Raw genomic sequence first — 9,088 nt, 5'->3', positions numbered from 1 at the left:
CGTTCCTGTTTTTTGTAAGTCGTTGTACCAGCTGATTTCCCCTATATAATGTTGTCATGTACGTAGTGTTTGGGTACCTGAATCACTCACCTCATATATACATATGGCCTATACACATACCTGTATCACAGGTGTGTGTACGATTAGGTGGACTCAATGTGTTCACGCTTCGATGATCTCGAATCGATACACTTATTTTTTGTTTAGGGACAGACTAGAGGAACAACGTAAAATAACGTACTAAAACATGATACTTTAGTACTGGTCTTGTCTTCAAGTTAAATTCTTACGTAAAACACAGTTTTGATACATTTGTTTTAATTATTTTACAATTATCTATACCTTGAGCGAGTTGTATTGAGGACTGTGTAAGCTAACTATGGTCTAATAACGTTTACTTTGCCTCCGGGTTAATATATCCTGACAAGTGGAAGTTATAGAGGGCTTCCGAGTGGAAAAATACAATGGTAGCGGTTTGTCCGAAGTTTCCTCAGCTTAATGAAAGGTTTATTAATGATTTTTTTTTTGTCTCATGGTTTATTTTACAGTAATATTTATAAATCTCAAGGCATGATTTGTTTTATTAATATTTAGCTTTATCAGGCTCAGTGTTTTTCCCAACAAAGTAGTGAGTACCACGTTTATAATTTAAAACGAAGAGCTACAGACTCCTTCTTAATACAACATCCCATCAACTTAACGTGCGTTTATTTTGGTACTATTATGATTGTTTCTTTTATAAACTTTATCGATCCAGTAACGTATAAAAAACTATGTAGTAAACTCGTCTCTTGTTTACTAAAAATGTTTTTCACATAAGATACTGCACCGAATTTTTGTCATTTTTTCACTTTAAAGCTTTCAAACTGAATTTAATTTGTTTGTTTATTTCATTTAAATATCTAACTGAAAGGGCGTGAGATTAAGATTTGCAACTCAGTTTATTTTACGTGTAATAATGTTTCCTCTGATATTTGTAAATACACTACTATATACCTGAACTGTATACTAACCAGGCATGGTATGAACTTAGTTGATAAATATTATATAGGTCATGGCATTCTTTAACTGTTGTATACCTGTACAGGTCATTGTTTCGTTACCTATTTGTTTAAAAACTTAATCATGGTCTTCATACTTTCAACAAAAGTAAGATTCACCTGTTTAACCTATTATAATTACCCAACAGACATTTGCTGTCAATTGTAAACTAGTGTTGACACAAGTGTTTAAAATGATACTGCCTGCATGTACCTTCCTGCCTTCCGTACCTACCTTCTTCTTTTCTACCTACCTACATTGGTACTTATTGTTATCCTTTAAAATAGAAATATACATAACAAAAACGTTCTATAAATGTTAAGAGATTTGTAATTCACCAAATTAAAGAGACGTTCACCTTAATTCCTTTTCTTTATTTTTTGTATCACAATATTGCAAACACGATTCATTAGAACATCGTGGCATTGGCCTCAATGCATGACTATTTTGTAATAATAATTTGTCTGTTGCAAAATTTCTATAAAGCATTACGTAAGACATTGTATTCATTGAATATTTTAATTCTAATATTCCAGACATTCATTTATTGAAAAAACTGTTATATCAACATCTTAAAACATTATTAGTTTGATGTATTTCAACACCAAATATCTAAAACCTTCTACCGTTGATGTATTGTTTCAACAATACTTAAATCATTCAACCGTTGATGTATTGGTTTACCAATACTTAAATCATTCAACCGTCGATGTATTGGTTTACCAATACTTAAATCATTCAACCGTTTATGTATTGGTTACCAATACTTAAATCATTCAACCGTCGATGTATTGGTTCACCAATTCTAAAATCATTCAACCGTCGATGTATTGGTTTACCAATACTTAAATCATTCAACCGGTGATGTATTGGTTCACCAATACTTAAATCATTGGACCGTTGATGTATTGGTTCACCAATACTTAAATCATTGGACCGTTGATGTATTGGTTCACCAATACTTAAATCATTGGACCGTTGATGTATTGGTTCACCAATACTTAAATCATTCAGCCGTCGATTATTGGTTCACCAATACTTAAATCATTCAACCGTCGATGGATTGGTTCACCAATACTAAAATCATTCAACCGTCGATGTATTGGTTTACCAATACTTAAATCATTCAACGGTCGATGTATTGGTTTACCAATACTTAAATCATTCAACCGTTTATGTATTGGTTACCAATACTTAAATCATTCAACCGTCGATGTATTGGTTCACCAATACTTAAATCATTCAACCGTCGATTATTGGTTCACCAATACTTAAATCATTCAACCGTTTATATATTGGTTCACCAATACTTAAATCATTCAACCGTTGATGTATTGGTTCACCAATACTTAAATTATTCAACCTTTGAAGCACTCACCAATCAAACCCATCGCTTGGTTAACGTACTGTGAGAGTACTTACTTTATTGGACACGAATTTTAGCATAATATCAAATTTGAACAGATTTGCGGGTTCATGAATTGGCGCGCTTACAATATATGCATTAGTTAACTTGATACAGAAACTTCGAAAAGCGCAATCATAAATTAGCGCAATGTTTACAGAATGAAAAGCAATAGAATTATAATGCCGCTAAAATATGTAAGTTTGCAGTATCTCGTTCAAACAATAATGTACAAGCAATCTTTGGATTCAAAACATTATTGTATTCATGCATTGTGAAGCCAGTGATATAAACCATTCATTCATCTCCTACTATATAATGTGAAAAGAGACTTATATAATAAATATCAAATTTAAAGCAACAAAATCGTTCTTGTGTAGTTATAGAAAAATATATGAATCATTTACTTAAGCATCGTGACACAAATGACATTATTCATTGTTTAAGTTCAAGTTCTTTATTACTTTAAGTCGGTTGACTTATCAGTTATAACATATATACAAAACAATACAGAGACAACATGATACAATATGATACACACACGCCTACACACACACACACACCGTGGAGAATGAACACTAACCAGCAATCAGCTCAGATCTCCTTTTGTTTGCTTGTATTAAAAATTTGCCCAGAATTAAAACATTCAGTGTGTCTAATTTGTATCTCTACTTTTGGACACTAGTTGCTGTTGAATTCCATCCTGATTTACACGGTAATTTATCAGCGGAGTAAGTCTGGACCTGTTCAATAAAGTATAAATGATGTTTCTTAAGATATATTCATACCGATAAAGTCATTGATGTTGACAATGCCATTTATGTTTATAATGCAATATATAATGACATTTACATCACTTTTGATATTTACATCGATAATGACATCGAACATGACAATTATTTCGATAATGATATTTCATATATTGATAAAAACGTTTATGTCATTAATTACATTCATATATCGATAACTGCATTCATATCAACAATGACATTCATATATCCATATTTACATTCATATCGATAATGTCATTCATATATCGATCATTATATTCATACAAAGTATTAAAAATGACAATAAATATCGATAATTGCATCCGTAGTGATAAAATCATACACGAATCACGATTATTTTCTATTTTAGGATGAAATTTTCAGTTGCTTGTCAGACTTTCATAGTAAACAAGGATGGTATTGCCATTAAACTAAATAAATACTGCAATACCTATACACTAAACAGCTTTTGGTGTGCAATTTCTGCATGCTTCTTTATTTGGTCAGTGTCTTGATTCAAGTAAAAATGGGTTTATTTGATGAAAAACTTCATGTTATTGTCTCATCCAGTGAATTCCTATTTTCAGGAATATTCATTGTCGCGATTTTGCATCAAACTATTTATTTCAAGGATGAGTTCGCGAAAGAGCAAGACATATACATGTATAACTAAATTACTGTATATTTTATTTCAGTTGCCTCATTATCTAAGTTTTTTGTCCCAAAAAATTGTGGAACAGTAGTATTATTTAGCGATGATATTTCTCAACTTTGTCGATCGGCCATGAAGATAAAATGAATTAGATTGGTAACTATTTTGTATAACTTACACTGAGCTGTGATGTTGAATTGAAAAAGTCCTTGACCTGTTGACTGTTTGCCTCTAATACAGCTGAATGTAGTTGGTCCTCAGTGGTACAGTTAACTTTGTATTATTATTCTCTATCTTATCCAGCACACACTGTCCCCAACATCTAGGTATCTGAAACATAACAATGCATAACTTAAAGCATCATCAATATAATGTGACATTATGATGGAACACAAGAGACATATGCCTATCCTGTTTTCATGGTAATTAGTCCCCCTCCGGTTCCCGGGGGTGGGGTGGGGAAACTATAGGTTTGCACTCCGTCCGTCCGAGAAGTTTGTCCGGGACATATATGCTATACTTTTCTACCTGGAGTAACCAGATTTGGTGTACGAGGACATGTTCGGATGGCGGAGTGCAGACTGTGAGAATAAGGTCACTGTGACCTATGATTTGACCTTCGACCATTACTTTTGAAAAAGTTTGTCCGGGGCATATCTTCTATACTATTTCACCTGGAGTAACCAGATTTGGTGTACGAGGACATGTTCGGATGGCGGAGTGCTGACTGTAAGAATAAGGTCACTGTGACCTATGACTTGACCTTTGACCATTACTTTTGAAAAAGTTTGTCCGGGGCATATCTTCTATACTTTTCCATCTCGAGTAACCAGATTTGGTGTACGAGGACATGTTCGGATGGCGGAGTGCAGACTGTAAGAATAAGGTCACTGTGACCTATGACTTGACCTTTGACCATTACTTTTGAAAAAGTTTGTCCGGGGTTTGTCTTCTAAACTATTTCACCTTGAGTAACCAGATTTGGTGTACAAGGACATATTGGGATGGTGGAGTGCAAGACGTATGTATCAGGATACTTTCCTAACATTAAGTACATCCTGACATAAGTGTACTGTTTGTTAAATATAGAAATCATTACCGATGGGGGACAATGGATTGCCTTACAATACTTTGCCTTGTTCTAATTAGTTTCAAAAATGTATCTCATTCAAGTCCTATTGCAACGAAACATATGGAGATGGTTAGGAAACAGGTACTAACATAACAGTCCTTGTCATCCTGTGTAACAAGATCAACTGATAAAAAACAATATGAAAACCATCGAGAACGAAAATGGAACATGGCATTAGGGAAAAAGTATCTGGTGGAGTTTTATCTGATTGGCTTGGTAGAAGATTTAGAATAATTGTTTTTTTTAAAATATTTTTTTAACAATTTTTCATATTTTACTGTAAAACAAACAATTCAATAATGATATCGTCTACCTACGAGCATTTCTCCACATCCGTTTCCATTAGCGGAAAGATTATACAGTTAAAGCAGTTAATCATTACGGCTGTGACTATCGTTTCGTTTCGACCTAAAATTGAGTCTGGAAGATACAAAAAAATAAAAAAATAAACAGGAGATAAAATTAAACGGGACTATATCAGAAAATGTATTTAAACATATCTTGTTTTTACAAAGTCGCATATGCGTTCATAGTTATACAATTTTTGTATGTGATAGTATTACAATCAAACAATGCTTTTGAATCAATTGGTTGTGATAGGAGAATGTAAGTTCATTAAACCCTTTAATCATATGAATTTAGAATTAGAGGATTTATTGTGAATTTTAAATTAATAACGAGTAAAGTGTGTATAATGTCAACCCTGCTATTTCTCAAAGATTTAAGTGTGGCCATCAAGGTTACGACAAAAATCAGGGACTAAGGAATCCACTAGCAGAGTCTACTACATTGTATCTTGAAATTATTATATGAATTAAAGAAAAAATATAACACCAAAGTTTTGAACAAAACTGTAACTTGACTCAAAATCGCTGAAACCACTGAAACTAAGACGAAAACTAAACAAAGGAAATGTTTACACGGTACAATGACAATAAGACCAGGCGTTCCGGAAAAGTGGGCGTATTCAATTACACTACTGGCGTTTTGAAAATATTGAAAAAAAAAAAAAAAATCTAATTGCACTTAACTGAATTACTTGGCACTGGTTCCCATTCTGTCGTAGTTTGTGGTAAAGTAGTTGAAGCTGTAAATACAAATGGCATTATATATAGTTATTGTAAGCATATACATTTGTATCGATATTATATCAAATACGTTTTGGAATATTTACCAGCTGTATTAGAAACGATTTAGGCATCTAGGTTTAGGTTAAATGTGCTATCTTTATTATTTTCAAGTTTCAGATCATTGTCGTTCCGTATTTTGTTTTTTACATAAATGTTCGAGATATTTATTTCTGCTGTGTAGTAAGTGATAGAATATTTTATTTGAATATTGAAAAAAATCATCAAGTGATTGTTTACATAGATTTTAGATCATATCAGTACATACATATATTTATATGTACCTGTACGGGAGTGACCTCTTGCGGTAATTGTTATGACTTTGGAAATAGAAATAAAATGATTTTATCAATATTTAGATAGCAAACACTTGTAATTAAACAGATTAAGTAATCAAAATTATTCTACATTCAGCATTCATATTGAGACTTTACAGTTATTAAAATAATTTACATATAATTTCCACATTGGAAGACATTACAACAAAAACCACTGATACATACCCGTTCATATAACTATTACGAAATGTTTATAAAATCATTGTATAGTATTTGAGTAATAAAATTGAGAGATAAACACTTACCTGTATCTATTGCAGCAAGGGAAATGACTGTCAAAGCTACGACCAAAGAGGCGATTATCATTCTTTGTCGAGACCACTGACTCGGCTTTGTCTTTCGTTCATCTAACAAAGACATAAATCGATCTAAAAATATAATTAAGTTATTCGACTCACGAAACAAATAAAATACAAAATAACGAAAACACCTATTTCAGAATAAACATTCCTATCATCAAAATACTTCTTCAAACTGACCTTAATCAACACATGGATACCTACATTGTATATATGAAGCTCCTATGCGTTCGAGGGAAATACTTGACATTCTGTTTACCAGTATGATGGCATTAGGAGACACATTTAACGACCTCTGCATATTTGTGGGCTTCTATTTTGTTCACTGCATATAGGTTTATTGAAGAAATTAAATATAATCTGAAGCCCCCATTACAATACTTGGGACATCAAAAGTAGTGTTCATGTATATTTGTGAATGTCTACTGTATATGGGACTCCAATTGCTTCTGCTTCCCTAATTGCAATACTGGGGACCTAATTTGCTTCCAATCTATCGTGGGCTTGCTAAACCTGTAACTGTCATTAACCATATATATTGATATTTTAAGACTTAAATTCATAAACGAAATAAACAATTTTTAAATAGCATTTAATTTCATCGATACACTATTATGCATGAATACAAATATATTTATAAACATTCCATTGTGCTTATAATATGTACTCGACTTACCTTGTTGTCAAATTCTAAGTGGATATCGTCCATGCTGGATAGATCGATGCTAGGGACCGACAGTGCCCATTTCCTGGGGTATGCTGTTTATTGCAGCATGTTTGAACAACTTACACATAAAATATAAATGAACCATTTTTGACACTGGTGTAATAGCGCTTGAGGTGAATGTATGCAATCTTCCGTAACAATTATTATCAATATATGTAAGCTACATATTGGGGCATTTAAAAATGGCAAATTATTTTTGGAAATTACAACAAATGGTCTATCATAGCATTGGTGAATACAGGATACATGTACTTGCAGGTCACGACTTAAAGTTACAGCACAATTAATGCTTAACGGTTGATAACCTGACATGATCGAGGTCATATGTATATTTCTTAAAATACATCAATGGCCTAATATCATGAGATAAAAAAACATTGACATACAAAAACTGCTATAAAGCAATGTCAGGGTATCTTTGCCAACAATAGACTGACGTCACGAAAACTAGGTCAACATCATACACTTGAAATAGTAATCAGACCAAATATATATGTATATAAATTAAACTTAATGTTTTTTTTGTGCTCTGTGTTTGTTTTGTTAATTTTATTGTCTTAGAAAACAAAAAGAATAGGGTGGGGACAGTTGCTTCCAAATGGTGTCAATATTGTTTTTCATAGAAAGGCATATGTAGAATCTATGGTATGAAATGTTTACAGCAGAAACAATACTATGGCAAAAGACTGATACCTGATCAGAATCACGACAAAATTCGAGTAGGTATTAGTTTCGCTCTATTCTCGATGGGTCAAATTAACACTTTTTTCGTTCTACTTACTTTAAAGTTGTAGTATACAAGCACATCATTTTATTTGTGCCGATATCATCAATAACATTTTCAAACTTTTCTCAAATTCTGTCAAAAGTATTTCTTTTAATAATTAAAGGAATGTGGTTTTTTTTTTGTGTTTTACGTCCTATTTGCAGCTATATGTATGTTCATTTGAGGACGTGCCAGGTTTTGGTGGTGGAGGAAAGCCTGAGTTCCCGGAGAAAAAACATCGACCTACGGCGACTGCCCCACGTAGGTATCGAACCCGCGACCCAGTGGTGGAGGCTAGTGATAGCTGAATGTCAGACGCCTTACATGTAACCACTTGGCCACGCGGTCCCAGCAATGGTAATTGGATAATGATAGCCAAGTGTTGTTCGGTCCGAAATACATGAACTTTGAAAAAACACTTCCAATTTCAGGTTTTGTTTGATTTAATCTTCAAAACAACATGTAGAAAATTGAGCGAACGTTGTAAGGAATAGGGCTATTTTAATGGGTCTGAGGGACGAGTTAACTTCAGAAAGTATGGGGTGGTAGGTATTTGCTTTTTCGAGATTTAAACTAATAAAATTATGTTTTTTTCGGTCTGATTAAAAAAATTCAAATGTTTCATATGCTTGAATTAAAATACCATTAGGAACGAAGGATATCTTGTTGAAGAATATGTTGTTAGCGTACTGAATTGTTAGAGCATAAATAACGTAATACATTAATTAGTATCATTACCCCGATAACGTAAAAACGTAAATACATTAAAATACCTACGCTAAAGTTGTCAACCATTCATAAGTTGAATCATATTAACATTAATAACGCAAA

At 32.8% G+C, this 9,088-nt stretch overlaps 1 long non-coding RNA gene across 1 annotated transcript; it reads right to left on the bottom strand.

The window, feature by feature from the left end:
- Window positions 1-6,022: 6,022 nt before the first annotated feature.
- On the bottom strand, window positions 6,023-7,501 carry LOC110448674. The gene is made up of 3 exons (XR_002462753.1): window positions 7,441-7,501; window positions 6,711-6,812; window positions 6,023-6,087 (listed from the first exon to the last, which is right to left on the bottom strand). It is a non-coding gene; the product is annotated as an uncharacterized LOC110448674 (long non-coding RNA).
- Between the last annotated feature and the right edge of the window lie 1,587 nt (window positions 7,502-9,088).

The sequence above is a fragment of the Mizuhopecten yessoensis genome, unplaced genomic scaffold (assembly GCF_002113885.1).
Source record: "Mizuhopecten yessoensis strain PY_sf001 unplaced genomic scaffold, ASM211388v2 scaffold4123, whole genome shotgun sequence".
NCBI classification, from domain to species: Eukaryota; Metazoa; Mollusca; class Bivalvia; order Pectinida; family Pectinidae; genus Mizuhopecten; species Mizuhopecten yessoensis.
This window is presented reverse-complemented; position numbering and strand designations above follow the sequence as displayed.